The sequence below is a fragment of the Microtus pennsylvanicus genome, unplaced genomic scaffold (assembly GCF_037038515.1).
Source record: "Microtus pennsylvanicus isolate mMicPen1 unplaced genomic scaffold, mMicPen1.hap1 Scaffold_148, whole genome shotgun sequence".
Lineage (NCBI taxonomy): Eukaryota > Metazoa > Chordata > Mammalia > Rodentia > Cricetidae > Microtus > Microtus pennsylvanicus.
The window spans coordinates 2032758-2050940 of record NW_027460896.1 but is presented as its reverse complement, the minus strand read 5'-3'; positions in this window follow the sequence as shown (position 1 = coordinate 2050940).

Here is an 18183-nt window from a genome sequence, read left to right as displayed (position 1 = left end):
TCTAGGAACACACTGTCTACTCTATGCGTTAGGAACACACTGTCTTCTCTATGCATTAGGAACACACTGTCTTCACTATGCGTTAGGAATACACTGTCTTCACTCTGCATTAGGAACACACTGTCTTCACTCTGCATTAGGAACACACTGTCTTCACTCTGCTCTAGGAACACACTGTCTTCACTCTGCTCTAGGAAGACACAGTCTTCACTCTGCATTAGGAACACACTCTCTTCACTCTGCATTAGGAACACACTGTCTTCACTCTGCGCTAAAAACACTGTGTTCACTCGGCTTCAGGAACACACTGTCTTCACTCTGCAATCGGAACACACTGTCTTATTTCTGAATTAGGAACACATTGTCTTCACTATGCATTAGGAACACACTCTCTTCACTCGGCTCTAGGAATACACTGTCTTCTCTATGCGTTAGGAACACACTGTCTTCTCAATGCGTTAGGAACACACTGTCTTCACTATGCGTTAGGAATACACTGTCTTCACTCTGCTCTAGGAAGACACTGTCTTCACTCTGCATTAGGAACACACTGTCTTCACTCTGCATTAGGAACACACTGTCTTCACTCTGCTCTAGGATCACACTGTCTTCACTATGCGTTAGGAACATACTGTCTTCACTCTGCTCTAGGAACACACTGTCGTCACTCTGCTCCAAACACGTACACAGCAATTCTGCATTAGGAACACACTGTCTTCACTTTGCTCTAGGAACACACTGTCTTCACTATGCATGAGGAACACACTGTCTTCACTCTGTTCTAGGAACACACTGTCTTCTCTATGCGTTAGGAACACACTGTCTTCTCTATGCGTTAGGAACACACTGTCTTCACTATGCGATAGGAATACACTGTCTTCACTGTGCTCTAGGAAGACACTGTCTTCACTCTGCATTAGGAATACACTGTCTTCACTCTGCATAAGGAATACACTGTCTTCACTCTGCTCTAGGAACACACTGTCTTCACTCTGCTCTAGGAAAACACTGTCTTCACTCTGCATTAGGAACACACTGTCTTCACTCTGCATTAGGAACACACTGTCTTCATTCTGCTCTAAAAACACTGTGTTCACTCGGATTCAGGAACACACTGTCTTCACTCTGCAATCGGAACACACTGTCTTAACTCTGAATTAGGAACACATTGTCTTCACTATGCATTAGGAACACACTCTCTTCATTCTGCTCTAGGAACACACTGTCTTCTCTATGCGTTAGGAACACACTGACTTCTCTATGCGTTTGGAACACACTGTCTTCACTATGCGTTAGGAATACACTGTCTTCACTCTGCTCTAGGAAGACGCTGTCTTCACTCTGCATTAGGAACACACTCTCTTCACTCTGCTCTAGGAACACACTGTCTTCACTCTGCATTAGGAACACACTGCCTTCACTCTGCATTAGGAACACACTGTCTTCATTCTGCTCTAAAAACACTGTGTTCACTCGGCTACAGGAACACACTGTCTTCACTCTGCAATCGGAACACACTGTCTTAACTCTGAATTAGGAACACATTGTCTTCACTATGCATTAGGAACACACTCTCTTCATTCTGCTCTAGGAACACACTGTCTTCTCTATGCGTTAGGAACACACTGTCTTCTCTATGCGTTAGGAACACACTGTCTTCACTATGCGTTAGGAATACACTGTCTTCACTCTGCTCTAGGAAGACACTGTCTTCACTCTGCATTAGGAACACACTCTCTTCACTCTGCTCTAGGAACACACTGTCTTCACTCTGCATTAGGAACACACTGCCTTCACTCTGCATTAGGATCACACTGTCTTCACTCTGATGTATTAACACAGTGTCTGCCCTCTGCTTTAGGAACACACTGTCTTCACTCTGCTCTAGGTACACACTGTCTTCACTGGGCTCTAGGAACACACTGTCTTCATTCTTCTCTAGGACACACTGTCTTCACTCTGCTCCATTCACATACTTCACAACTCTGCATTAGGAACGCACTGTTTTCACTCTGCGTTAGGAACACACTGTCTTCATTCTGTTGTAGGAACACACTGACTTCACTCTGCGTTAGGAACACTCTGTCTTCATTCTGCTCTAGGAACACACTGAATTCACTCTGCTCCATGCACATACACAGCAACTCTTTGTTAGGAACACACTGTATTCACCCTGGTGTAGGAACATACTGTATTAACTGTGCATTAGGAACAAACTGTCTTCACTCTGCTCTAGGAAGACACTGTCTTCACTCTGCATTAGGAACACACTGTCTTCACTCTGCACTAGGAGCACACTGTATTCTCTATGCGTTAGGAACACACTGTCTTCTCTATGCGTTAGGAACACACTGTCTTCACTATGCGTTAGGAACACCCTGTATTCACTCTGCTCTAGGAAGACACTGTCTTAACTCTGCATTAGGAACACACTGTCTTCACTCTGCTCTAGGAACACACTGTCTACTCTATGCGTTAGGAACACACTGTCTTCTCTATGCATTAGGAACACACTGTCTTCACTATGCGTTAGGAACACACTGTCTTCACTCTGCATTAGGAACACACTGTCTTCACTCTGCATTAGGAACACACTGTCTTCACTCTGCTCTAGGAACACACTGTCTTCACTCTGCTCTAGGAAGACACAGTCTTCACTCTGCATTAGGAACACACTCTCTTCACTCTGCATTAGGAACACACTGTCTTCACTCTGCGCTAAAAACACTGTGTTCACTCGGCTTCAGGAACACACTGTCTTCACTCTGCAATCGGAACACACTGTCTTATTTCTGAATTAGGAACACATTGTCTTCACTATGCATTAGGAACACACTCTCTTCACTCGGCTCTAGGAATACACTGTCTTCTCTATGCGTTAGGAACACACTGTCTTCTCAATGCGTTAGGAACACACTGTCTTCACTATGCGTTAGGAATACACTGTCTTCACTCTGCTCTAGGAAGACACTGTCTTCACTCTGCATTAGGAACACACTGTCTTCACTCTGCATTAGGAACACACTGTCTTCACTCTGCTCTAGGATCACACTGTCTTCACTATGCGTTAGGAACATACTGTCTTCACTCTGCTCTAGGAACACACTGTCGTCACTCTGCTCCAAACACGTACACAGCAATTCTGCATTAGGAACACACTGTCTTCACTTTGCTCTAGGAACACACTGTCTTCACTATGCATGAGGAACACACTGTCTTCACTCTGTTCTAGGAACACACTGTCTTCTCTATGCGTTAGGAACACACTGTCTTCTCTATGCGTTAGGAACACACTGTCTTCACTATGCGATAGGAATACACTGTCTTCACTGTGCTCTAGGAAGACACTGTCTTCACTCTGCATTAGGAATACACTGTCTTCACTCTGCATAAGGAATACACTGTCTTCACTCTGCTCTAGGAACACACTGTCTTCACTCTGCTCTAGGAAAACACTGTCTTCACTCTGCATTAGGAACACACTGTCTTCACTCTGCATTAGGAACACACTGTCTTCATTCTGCTCTAAAAACACTGTGTTCACTCGGATTCAGGAACACACTGTCTTCACTCTGCAATCGGAACACACTGTCTTAACTCTGAATTAGGAACACATTGTCTTCACTATGCATTAGGAACACACTCTCTTCATTCTGCTCTAGGAACACACTGTCTTCTCTATGCGTTAGGAACACACTGACTTCTCTATGCGTTTGGAACACACTGTCTTCACTATGCGTTAGGAATACACTGTCTTCACTCTGCTCTAGGAAGACGCTGTCTTCACTCTGCATTAGGAACACACTCTCTTCACTCTGCTCTAGGAACACACTGTCTTCACTCTGCATTAGGAACACACTGCCTTCACTCTGCATTAGGAACACACTGTCTTCATTCTGCTCTAAAAACACTGTGTTCACTCGGCTACAGGAACACACTGTCTTCACTCTGCAATCGGAACACACTGTCTTAACTCTGAATTAGGAACACATTGTCTTCACTATGCATTAGGAACACACTCTCTTCATTCTGCTCTAGGAACACACTGTCTTCTCTATGCGTTAGGAACACACTGTCTTCTCTATGCGTTAGGAACACACTGTCTTCACTATGCGTTAGGAATACACTGTCTTCACTCTGCTCTAGGAAGACACTGTCTTCACTCTGCATTAGGAACACACTCTCTTCACTCTGCTCTAGGAACACACTGTCTTCACTCTGCATTAGGAACACACTGCCTTCACTCTGCATTAGGATCACACTGTCTTCACTCTGATGTATTAACACAGTGTCTGCCCTCTGCTTTAGGAACACACTGTCTTCACTCTGCTCTAGGTACACACTGTCTTCACTGGGCTCTAGGAACACACTGTCATCATTCTTCTCTAGGACACACTGTCTTCACTCTGCTCCATTCACATACTTCACAACTCTGCATTAGGAACGCACTGTTTTCACTCTGCGTTAGGAACACACTGTCTTCATTCTGTTGTAGGAACACACTGACTTCACTCTGCGTTAGGAACATACTGTCTTCACTCTGCTCTAGGAACACACTGTCTTCACTCTGCGTTAGGAACATACTGTGTTCACTCTGCTCTAGGAACAACTGTCTTCACTCTGCTCCATGCACGTACACAGCAATTCTGCGTTAGGAACACACTGTCTTTTCTTTGCTCTAGGAACACACTGTCTTCACTATGCATTAGGAACACACTCTCTTCACTCTGCTCTAGGAAGACACTGTCTTAACTCTGCATTAGGAACACACTGTCTTCACTCTGCTCTAGGAACACACTGTCTTCTCTATGCGTTAGGAACACACTGTCTTCTCTATGCATTAGGAACATACTGTCTTCACTATACGTTAGGAATACACTGTCTTCACTCTGCTCTAGGAAGACACTGTCTTCACTCTGCATTAGGAACACACTGTCTTCACTCTGCATTAGGAACACACTGTCTTCACTCTGCTCTAGGAACACACTGTCTTCACTCTGCTCTAGGAAGACATGTCTTCACTCTGCATTAGGAACACACTCTCTTCACTCTGCATTAGGAACACACTGTCTTCACTCTGCTCTAAAAACACTGTGTTCACTCGGCTTCAGGAACACACTGTCTTCACTCTGCAATCGGAACACACTGTCTTAACTCTGAATTAGGAACACATTGTCTTCACTATGCATTAGGAACACACTCTCTTCACTCTGCTCTAGGAACACACTGTCTTCTCTATGCGTTAGGAACACACTGTTTTCTCTATGCGTTAGGAACACACGGTCTTCACTATGCGTTAGGAATACACTGTCTTCACTCTGCTCTAGGAAGACACTGTCTTCACTCTGCATTAGGAACACACTGTCTTCACTCTGCTCTAGGAAGACACTGTCTTCACTCTGCATTAGGAACACACTGTCTTCACTCTGCACTAGGAGCACACTGTCTTCTCTATGCGTTAGGAACACACTGTCTTCTCTATGCGTTAGGAACACACTGTCTTCACTATGCGTTAGGAACACCCTGTCTTCACTCTGCTCTAGGAAGACACTGTCTTAACTCTGCATTAGGAACACAGTGTCTTCACTCTGCTCTAGGAACACACTGTCTTCTCTATGCGTTAGGAACACACTGTCTTCTCTATGCATTAGGAACATACTGTCTTCACTATACGTTAGGAATACACTGTCTTCACTCTGCTCTAGGAAGACACTGTCTTCACTCTGCATTAGGAACACACTGTCTTCACTCTGCATTAGGAACACACTGTCTTCACTCTGCTCTAGGAAGACACTGTCTTCACTCTGCATTAGGAACACACTCTCTTCACTCTGCATTAGGAACACACTGTCTTCACTCTGCTCTAAAAACACTGTGTTCACTCGGCTTCAGGAACACACTGTCTTCACTCTGCAATCGGAACACACTGTCTTAACTCTGAATTAGGAACACATTGTCTTCACTATGCATTAGGAACACACTCTCTTCACTCTGCTTTAGGAACACACTGTCTTCTCTATGCGTTAGGAACACACTGTCTTCTCTATGCGTTAGGAACACACTGTCTTCACTATGCGTTAGGAATACACTGTCTTCACTCTGCTCTAGGAAGACACTGTCTTCACTCTGCATTAGGAACACACTGCCTTCACTCTGCATTAGGAACACACTGTCTTCACTCTGCTCTAGGATCACACTGTCTTCACTATGCGTTAGGAACATGCTGTCTTCACTCTCCTCTAGGAACACACTGTCTTCACTCTGCTCCAAACACGTACACAGCAATTCTGCGTTAGGAACACACTGTCTTCACTTTGCTCTAGGAACACACTGTCTTCACTATGCATGAGGAACACACTGTCTTCACTCTGCTCTAGGAAGACACTGTCTTAACTCTGCATTAGGAACACACTGTCTTCACTCTGCTCTAGGAACACACTGTCTTCTCTATGCGTTAGGAACATACTGTCTTCTCTATGCGTTAGGAACACACTGTCTTCACTATGCGATAGGAATACACTGTCTTCACTGTGCTCTAGGAAGACACTGTCTTCACTCTGCATTAGGAATACACTGTCTTCACTCTGCATAAGGAACACACTGCCTTCACTCTGCTCTAGGAATACACTGTCCTCACTCTGCTCTAGGAAAACACTGTCTTCACTCTGCATTAGGAACACACTGTCTTCACTCTGCATTAGGAACACACTGTCTTCATTCTGCTCTAAAAACACTGTGTTCACTCGGCTTCAGGAACACACTGTCTTCACTCTGCAATCGGAACACACTGTCTTAACTCTGAATTAGGAACACATTGTCTTCACTATGCATTAGGAACACACTCTCTTCGTTCTGCTCTAGGAACACACTGTCCTCTCTATGTGTTAGGAACACACTGTCTTCTCTATGCGTTAGGAACACACTGTCTTCACTATGCGTTAGGAATACACTGTCTTCACTCTGCTCTCGGAAGACACTGTCTTCACTCTGCATTAGGAACACACTCTCTTCACTCTGCTCTAGGAACACACTGTCTTCACTCTGCATTAGGAACACACTGCCTTCACTCTGCATTAGGATCACACTGTCTTCACTCTGATGTATTAACACAGTGTCTGCCCTCTGCTTTAGGAACACACTGTCTTCACTCTGCTTTAGGTACACACTGTCTTCACTGTTCTCTAGGAACACACTGTCTTCACTCTTCTCTAGGACACACTGTCTTCACTCTGCTCCATGCACATACTTCACAACTCTGCATTAGGAACGCACTGTTTTCACTCTGCGATAGGAACACACTGTCTTCATTCTGTTGTAGGAACACACTGACTTCACTCTGCGTTAGGAACATACTGTCTTCACTCTGCTCTAGGAACACACTGTCTTCACTCTGCGTTAGGAACATACTGTGTTCACTCTGCTCTAGGAACAACTGTCTTCACTCTGCTCCATGCACGTACACAGCAATTCTGCGTTAGGAACACACTGTCTTTTCTTTGCTCTAGGAACACACTGTCTTCACTATGCATTAGGAACACACTCTCTTCACTCTGCTCTAGGAAGACACTGTCTTAACTCTGCATTAGGAACACACTGTCTTCACTCTGCTCTAGGAACACACTGTCTTCTCTATGCGTTAGGAACACACTGTCTTCTCTATGCATTAGGAACATACTGTCTTCACTATACGTTAGGAATACACTGTCTTCACTCTGCTCTAGGAAGACACTGTCTTCACTCTGCATTAGGAACACACTGTCTTCACTCTGCATTAGGAACACACTGTCTTCACTCTGCTCTAGGAACACACTGTCTTCACTCTGCTCTAGGAAGACATGTCTTCACTCTGCATTAGGAACACACTCTCTTCACTCTGCATTAGGAACACACTGTCTTCACTCTGCTCTAAAAACACTGTGTTCACTCGGCTTCAGGAACACACTGTCTTCACTCTGCAATCGGAACACACTGTCTTAACTCTGAATTAGGAACACATTGTCTTCACTATGCATTAGGAACACACTCTCTTCACTCTGCTCTAGGAACACACTGTCTTCTCTATGCGTTAGGAACACACTGTTTTCTCTATGCGTTAGGAACACACGGTCTTCACTATGCGTTAGGAATACACTGTCTTCACTCTGCTCTAGGAAGACACTGTCTTCACTCTGCATTAGGAACACACTGTCTTCACTCTGCTCTAGGAAGACACTGTCTTCACTCTGCATTAGGAACACACTGTCTTCACTCTGCACTAGGAGCACACTGTCTTCTCTATGCGTTAGGAACACACTGTCTTCTCTATGCGTTAGGAACACACTGTCTTCACTATGCGTTAGGAACACCCTGTCTTCACTCTGCTCTAGGAAGACACTGTCTTAACTCTGCATTAGGAACACAGTGTCTTCACTCTGCTCTAGGAACACACTGTCTTCTCTATGCGTTAGGAACACACTGTCTTCTCTATGCATTAGGAACATACTGTCTTCACTATACGTTAGGAATACACTGTCTTCACTCTGCTCTAGGAAGACACTGTCTTCACTCTGCATTAGGAACACACTGTCTTCACTCTGCATTAGGAACACACTGTCTTCACTCTGCTCTAGGAAGACACTGTCTTCACTCTGCATTAGGAACACACTCTCTTCACTCTGCATTAGGAACACACTGTCTTCACTCTGCTCTAAAAACACTGTGTTCACTCGGCTTCAGGAACACACTGTCTTCACTCTGCAATCGGAACACACTGTCTTAACTCTGAATTAGGAACACATTGTCTTCACTATGCATTAGGAACACACTCTCTTCACTCTGCTTTAGGAACACACTGTCTTCTCTATGCGTTAGGAACGCACTGTCTTCTCTATGCGTTAGGAACACACTGTCTTCACTATGCGTTAGGAATACACTGTCTTCACTCTGCTCTAGGAAGACACTGTCTTCACTCTGCATTAGGAACACACTGCCTTCACTCTGCATTAGGAACACACTGTCTTCACTCTGCTCTAGGATCACACTGTCTTCACTATGCGTTAGGAACATGCTGTCTTCACTCTCCTCTAGGAACACACTGTCTTCACTCTGCTCCAAACACGTACACAGCAATTCTGCGTTAGGAACACACTGTCTTCACTTTGCTCTAGGAACACACTGTCTTCACTATGCATGAGGAACACACTGTCTTCACTCTGCTCTAGGAAGACACTGTCTTAACTCTGCATTAGGAACACACTGTCTTCACTCTGCTCTAGGAACACACTGTCTTCTCTATGCGTTAGGAACATACTGTCTTCTCTATGCGTTAGGAACACACTGTCTTCACTATGCGATAGGAATACACTGTCTTCACTGTGCTCTAGGAAGACACTGTCTTCACTCTGCATTAGGAATACACTGTCTTCACTCTGCATAAGGAACACACTGCCTTCACTCTGCTCTAGGAATACACTGTCCTCACTCTGCTCTAGGAAAACACTGTCTTCACTCTGCATTAGGAACACACTGTCTTCACTCTGCATTAGGAACACACTGTCTTCATTCTGCTCTAAAAACACTGTGTTCACTCGGCTTCAGGAACACACTGTCTTCACTCTGCAATCGGAACACACTGTCTTAACTCTGAATTAGGAACACATTGTCTTCACTATGCATTAGGAACACACTCTCTTCGTTCTGCTCTAGGAACACACTGTCCTCTCTATGTGTTAGGAACACACTGTCTTCTCTATGCGTTAGGAACACACTGTCTTCACTATGCGTTAGGAATACACTGTCTTCACTCTGCTCTCGGAAGACACTGTCTTCACTCTGCATTAGGAACACACTCTCTTCACTCTGCTCTAGGAACACACTGTCTTCACTCTGCATTAGGAACACACTGCCTTCACTCTGCATTAGGATCACACTGTCTTCACTCTGATGTATTAACACAGTGTCTGCCCTCTGCTTTAGGAACACACTGTCTTCACTCTGCTTTAGGTACACACTGTCTTCACTGTTCTCTAGGAACACACTGTCTTCACTCTTCTCTAGGACACACTGTCTTCACTCTGCTCCATGCACATACTTCACAACTCTGCATTAGGAACGCACTGTTTTCACTCTGCGATAGGAACACACTGTCTTCATTCTGCTGTAGGAACACACTGTCTTCACTCTGCGTTAGGAACATACTGTCTTCACTCTGCTCTAGGAACACACTGTCTTCACTCTGCGTTAGGAACATACTGTCTTCACTCTGCTCTAGGAACACACTGTCTTCACTCTGCTCCATGCACGTACACAGCAATTCTGCGTTAGGAACACACTGTCTTTTCTTTGCTCTAGGAACACACTGTCTTCACTATGCATTAGGAACACACTCTCTTCACTTTGCTCTAGGAAGACACTGTTTTAACTCTGCATTAGGAACACACTGTCTTCACTCTGCTCTAGGAACACACTGTCTTCTCTATGCGTTAGAAACACTCTTCTCTGTGCATTAGGAACATACTGTCTTCACTATACGTTAGGAATACACTGTCTTCACTCTGCTCTAGGAAGACACTGTCTTCACTCTGCATTAGGAACACACTGTCTTCACTCTGCATTAGGAACACACTGTCTTCACTATGCTCTAGGAACACACTGTCTTCACTCTCCTCTAGGAAGACACTGTCTTCACTCTGCATTAGAGACACACTCTCTTCACTCTGCATTAGGAACACACTGTCTTCACTCTGCTCTAAAAACACTGTGTTAACTCGGCTTCAGGAACACACTGTCTTCACTCTGCAATCGGAACACACTGTCTTAACTCTGAATTAGGAACACATTATCTTCACTATGCATTAGGAACACACTCTCTTCACTCTGCTCTAGGAACACACTGTCTTCTCTATGCGTTAGGAACACACTGTCTTCTCTATGCGTTAGGAATACACTGTCTTCACTATGCGTTAGGAATACACTGTCTTCACTCTGCTCTAGGTAGACACTGTCTTCACTCTGCATTAGGAACACACTGTCTTCACTCTGCATTAGGAACACATTGTCTTCACTCTGCTCTAGGAACACACTGTCTTCACTCTGCGTTAGGAACATACTGTCTTCGCTCTGCTCTAGGAACACACTGTCTTCACTCTGCTCCATGCACGTACACAGCAATTCTGCGTTAGCAACACACTGTCTTCACTTTGCTCTAGGAACACACTGTCTTCACTCTGCATTAGGAACACACTGCCTTCACTCTGCATTAGGAACACACTGTCTTCACTCTGCTCTAGGAACACACTGTCTTCACTCTGCATTAGGAACACACTGTCTTCACTCTGCATTAGGAACACACTGTTTTCACTCTGCATTAGGAACACACTGTCTTCACTCTGCTCTAGGAACACCCTGTCTTCACTCTGCTCCATGCACATACACAGCAACTCTTTGTTAGGAACACACTGTATTCACCCTGGTGTAGGAACATACTGTATTAACTGTGCATTAGGAACAAACTGTCTTCACTCTGCTCTAGGAAGACACTGTCTTCACTCTGCATTACGAACACACTGTCTTCACTCTGCACTAGGAGCACACTGTCTTCTCTATGCGTTAGTAACACACTGTCTTCTCTATGCGTTAAGAACACACTGTCTTCACTATGCGTTAGGAACACCCTGTCTTCACTCTGCTCTAGGAAGACACTGTCTTAACTCTGCATTAGGAACACACTGTCTTCACTCTGCTCTAGGAACACACTGTCTTCTCTATGCGTTAGGAACACACTGTCTTCTCTATGCGTTAGGAACACACTGTCTTCACTCTGCTCTAGGAAGACACTGTCTTCACTCTGCATTAGGAAGACACTGTATTCACTCTGCATTAGGAACACACTGTCTTCACTCTGCTCTAGGAACACACTGTCTTCACTCTGCTCTAGGAAGACACTGTCTTCACTCTGCATTAGGAACACACTGTCTTCACTATGCGTTAGGAATACACTGTCTTCACTCTGCGCTAAATTCACTGTGTTCACTCGGCTTCAGGAACACACTGTCTTCACTCTGCAATCGGAACACACTGTCTTAACTCTGAATTAGGAACACATTGTCTTCACTATGCATTAGGAACACACTCTCTTCACTCGGCTCTAGGAATACACTGTCTTCTCTATGCGTTAGGAACACACTGTCTTCACTATGCGTTAGGAATACACTGTCTTCACTCTGCACTAGGAAGACACTGTCTTCACTCTGCATTAGGAACACACTGTCTTCAATCTGCATTAGGAACACACTGTCTTCACTCTGCGTTAGGATCACACTGTCTTCACTATGCGTTAGGAACACACTGTCTTCATTCTGTTCTACGAACAAACTGTCTTCACTCTGCTCTAGGCACACACTCTCTTCAGTCTGCATTAGGAATACACTGTCCTCACTCTGCTCCATGCACATTCACAGCAAGTCTGCATTAGGAATACACTGTCTTCACTCTGCTCTAGGAACACACTGTCTTCAGTCTGCTCTACGATCACACTGTCTTCACTCTGCGTTAGGAACACACTGTCTTCACTCTGCTCAAGGAACACACTGTCTTCACTCTGCTCTTGGTACACACTGTCTTCACTCTGTGTTAGGAACACACTGTCTTCACTCTGCTCTAGGAACACACTCTCTTCACTCTGCATTAGGAACACACTGTCTTCACTATGCGTTAGGAACACACTGTCTTTATTCTGTTCTATGAACACACTGTCTTCACTCTGCTTTAGGAACACACTGTCTTCACTCTGTTCTAGGAACACAATGTCTTCAGTCTGCTCTAGGAACACACTGTCTTCACTCTGCTCTAGGAACATACAGTCTTCACTCTGCTCTAGGAACACACTGTCTTCACTCTGCTCTAGGCACACACTGTCTGCAATCTGCATTAGGAACACACTGTCTTCACTCTGCGTTAGGAACACACTGTCTTCACTCTGTGTTAGGAACACACTGTCTTCACTAACTTAGGAACACACTGTCTTCACTCTGCTCTAGGAACACACTGTCTTCCTCTGCATTAGGAACACACTGTCTTCAGTCTGCTCTAGGAACACACTGTCTTCACTCTGCTCTAGGAACACACTGTCTTCACTCTGCTCTAGGAACACACTGTCTTCACTCTGCATTAGGAACACACTGTCTTCAGTCTGCTCTAGGAACACACTGTCTTCACTCTGCTCTAGGACCACACTGTCTTCACTCTGCTCTAGGAACACACTGTCTTCACTCTGCTCTAGGATCAAACTGTCTTCACTCTGGTCTAGGAACAACTGCCTTCACTATGCTCTAGGAACACACTGTCTTCACTCTACTCCATGCAAATTCACCGCAACTCTGCTCTAGGAACACACTGTCTTCACTCTGCATTACAAAAACACTGTCTTCACTCTGCATTAGGAACGCACTGTCTTCACTCTGCATTAGGAACACACTGTCTTCACTCTGCATTAGGAACACACTGTCTTCACTCTTCATTAAAAACACACTGTCTTCACTCTGCTCTAGGAACACACTGTTTTCACTGTGCGTTAGGAACACACTGTCTTCACTCTACTCCATGCAAATTCATCGCAACTCTGCTCTAGGAACACACTGTCTTCACTCTGCATTAGAAAAACACTGTCTTCACTCTGCATTAGGAACGCACTGTCTTCACTCTGCATTAGGAACACACTGTCTTCACTCTGCATTAGGAACACACTGTCTTCACTCTGCATTAAAAACACACTGTCTTCACTCTGCTCTAGGAACACACTGTTTTCACTGTGCGTTAGGAAAACACTGTCTTCACTCTACTGTAAGAACACACTGTATTCACTCTTCATTAGGAACACACTGTCTTCACTCTGCTTTAGGAACACACTGTCTTCAATCTGCATTAGGAACAAACTGGCTTCACTCTGCATTAGGAACACACTGTCTTCACTCTGTTCTAGGAACACACTGTCTTCAGTCTGCATTAGGAACACTCTGCCTTCACTCTGCATTAGGAACAAACTGTCTTCACTATGCTCTAGGAAGAAACTGTCTACACTCTGCTCTAGGAAAACACTGTCCTCACTCAGCTCCATGCATATACACCGAAACTCTGCTTTAGGAACACACTGTCTTCACTCTGCTCTAGGAAGACACTGTCTTCACTCTGCTCTAGGAACACACTGTCTTCACTCTGCTACATGCACATAGAAACGCAACTCTGCGTTAGGAACACACTGTCTTCACTATGCGTTAGGAACATACTGTCTTCACTCTACTGTAGGAACACACTGTCTTCACTCTGCTCCAAGCACATAAACCGCAACTCAGCGTTAGGAACACACTGACTTCACTCTGCATTAGGAACACACTGTCTTCACTCTGCATTAGGAACACACTGTCTTCACTCTGCTCTAGGAACACACTGTCTTCACTCTGCTCCATGCACATACACAGCAACCCTTTGTTAGGAACAAACACTCTTCAATCTGCTGTAGGAACACACTGTATTTACTCTGCATTAAAAACACACTATCTTCACTCTGCTCTAGGAACACACTGTCTTCACTCTGCTCCATGCACATACAGTGCAACTCTGCTTTAGGAACACACTGTCTTCACTATGCGTTAGGAACATTCTGTCTTCACTATGCGTTAGGAACACACTGTCTTCACTCTGCTCTAGGAATACACTGTCTTCACTCTGCATTAGGAACACACTGTCTTCACTCTGCATTAGGAACAAACTGTCTTCACTCTGCTGTAGGAACACACTGTCTTCACTCTGCTCTAGGAAGACACTGTCTTCAGTCTGCATTAGGAACACTCTGTTTTCACTCTGCATTAGGAACAAACTGTCTTCACACTGCTCTAGGAAGACACTGTCTTCACTCTGCTCTAGGAACACACTGTCTTCACTGTGCTATAGGAACACACTGTCTTCTTTCTCATCTAGGACCACACTGTCTTCACTCTGTTCTATTAACACACTGTCTGCCCTCTGCATTAGGAACACACTGTCTTCACTCTGCTCTAGGAAGACACTATCTTCACTCAGCTCCATTCATATACACCGAAACTCTGTGTTAGGAACACACTGTCTTCACTTTGCTCTGGGAACACACTGTCTTCACTCTGCTCAAGGAACACACTGTCTTCACTGTGCGTTAGGAACACACTGTCTTCACTCTACTGTAAGAACACACTGTATTCACTCTGCAATAGGAACACACTTTCTTCACTCTGCTCTAGGAACACACTGTCTTCAGTCTGCATTAGGAACACTCTGTTTTCACTCTGCATTAGGAACAAACTGTCTTCACACTGCTCTAGGAAGACACTGTCTTCACTCTGCTCTAGGAACACACTGTCTTCACTGTGCTATAGGAACACACTGTCTTCTTTCTCATCTAGGACCACACTGTCTTCACTCTGTTCTATTAACACACTGTCTGCCCTCTGCATTAGGAACACACTGTCTTCACTCTGCTCTAGGAAGACACTATCTTCACTCAGCTCCATTCATATACACCGAAACTCTGTGTTAGGAACACACTGTCTTCACTTTGCTCTGGGAACACACTGTCTTCACTTTGCTCAAGGAACACACTGTCTTCACTGTGCGTTAGGAACACACTGTCTTCACTCTACTGTAAGAACACACTGTATTCACTCTGCATTAGGAACACACTTTCTTCACTCTGCTCTAGGAACACACTATCTTCACTCTGCTCAATACACATACAAACGCAACTCTGCGTTAGGAACACACTGTCTTCACTATGCGTTGGGAACATACTGTCTTCACTCTACTCTAGGAACACACTGTCTTCACTCTGCTCCAAGTCATACACCGCAACTCAGCGTTAGGAACACATTGTCTTCACTCTGCTCTAGGAACACACTGTCTTCACTCTGCATTAGGAACACACAGTCTTCACTCTGCATTAGGAACACACTGTCTTCACTCTGCATTAGGAACACACTGTCTTCACTCTCCTCCATGCACATACACAGCAACTCTGCGTTAGGAACACACTGTCTTCACTATGTGTTAGGAACATACTGTCTTCACTATGCGTTAGGAACACACTGTCCAAACTATGCGTTAGGAACACACTGTCTTCACTCTGCATTAGGAACACACTGTCTTCACTCTGCTGTAGGAACACACTGTCTTTACTCTGCTTTGGAACACACTGTCTTCAGTCTGCATTAGGAACACTCTGTCTTCACTCTGCATTAGGAACAAACTGTCTTCACTCTGCTCTAGGAAGACACTGTCTTCACTCTGCTCTAGGAACACACTGTCTACATGTGCTATAGGAACACACTGTCTTCTTTCTCCTCTAGGAACACACTGTCTTCACTCTGCTCTATTAGCACACTGTCTGCCCTCTGAATTAGGAACACACTGTCTTCACTCTGCATAAGGAACACACTGTCTTCACTCTGCTCTAGGAACACATTGTATTCGCCCTGCTCTAGGAACACGCTGTCTTCACTCTGTATTATGAACAAACTGTCTTCACTCTGCTCTAGGAACAGACTGTCTTCATTCTCCTCTAGGAACACACTGTCTTCACTCCGTTCTAGGAACACACTGTATTCACTCTGCTGTAGGAACATACTGTATTAACTGTGCGTTAGGAACACACTGTCTTCACTATGCGATAGGAATACACTGTCTTCACTGTGCTCTAGGAAGACACTGTCTTCACTCTGCTCTAGGAACACACTGTCTTCACTGTGCTATAGGAACACACTGTCTTCTTTCTCATCTAGGACCACACTGTCTTCACTCTGTTCTATTAACACACTGTCTGCCCTCTGCATTAGGAACACACTGTCTTCACTCTGCTCTAGGAAAACACTGTCCTCACTCAGCTCCATCCATATACACCGTAACTCTGCTTTAGGAACACACTGTCTTCACTCTGCTCTAGGAACACACTGTCTTCACTCTGCTACATGCACATAGAAACGCAACTCTGCGTTAGGAACACACTGTCTTCATTATGCGTTAGGAACATACTGTCTTCACTCTGCTCCAAGTCATACACCGCAACTCAGCGTTAGGAACACATTGTCTTCACTCTGCTCTAGGAACACACTGTCTTCACTCTGCTCTAGGAACACATTGTATTCACTCTGCTCTAGGAACACGCTGTCTTCACTCTGTATTATGAACAAACTGTCTTCACTCTGCTCTAGGAACACACTGTCTTCTTTCTCCTCTAGGAACACACTGTCTTCACTCTGCTCTATTAACACACTGTCTGCCCTCTGAATTAGGAACACACTGTCTTCACTCTGCATAAGGAACACACTGTCTTCACTCTGCTCTAGGAACACATTGTATTCACTCTGCTCTAGGAACACGCTGTCTTCACTCTGTATTAGGAACAAACTGTCTTCACTCTGCTCTAGGAACACACTGTCTTCATTCTGCTCTAGGAACACACTGTCTTCATTCTGCTCTAGGAACACACTGTCTTCTCTCTGCTCTAGGAACACATTGTATTCACTCTGCTCTAGGAACACGCTGTCTTCACTCTGTGTTATGAACAAACTGTCTTCACTCTGCTCTAGGAACACACTGTCTTCATTCTGCTCTAGGAACACACTGTCTTCACTCCGTTCTAGGAACACACTGTATTCACTCTGCGTTTGGAACAAACTGTCTTCATTCTGCTCTAGGAACACACTGTCTTCACTATGCGATAGGAACATGCTGTCTTCACTATGCGAGAGGAACACACTGTCTTCACTCTGCTCCATGCACATACACCGCAATACTGCATTAGGAACACACGTTCTTCACTATGCGTTAGGAACACATTGTCTACACTCTGCTCTAGGAAAACACTGTCCTCACTCAGCTCCATGCATATACACCGAAACTCTGCTTTAGGAACACACTGTCTTCACTCTGCTCTAGGAACACACTGTCTTCACTCTGCTACATGCACATAGAAACGCAACTCTGTGTTAGGAACACACTGTCTTCACTATGCGTTAGGAACATACTGTCTTCACTCTACTGTAGGAACACACTGTCTTCACTCTGCTCCAAGCACAAACACCGCATCTCAGCGTTAGGAACACACTGACTTCTCTCTGCATTAGGAACACACTGTCTTCACTCTGCATTAGGAACACACTGTCTTCACTCTGCTCTAGGAAC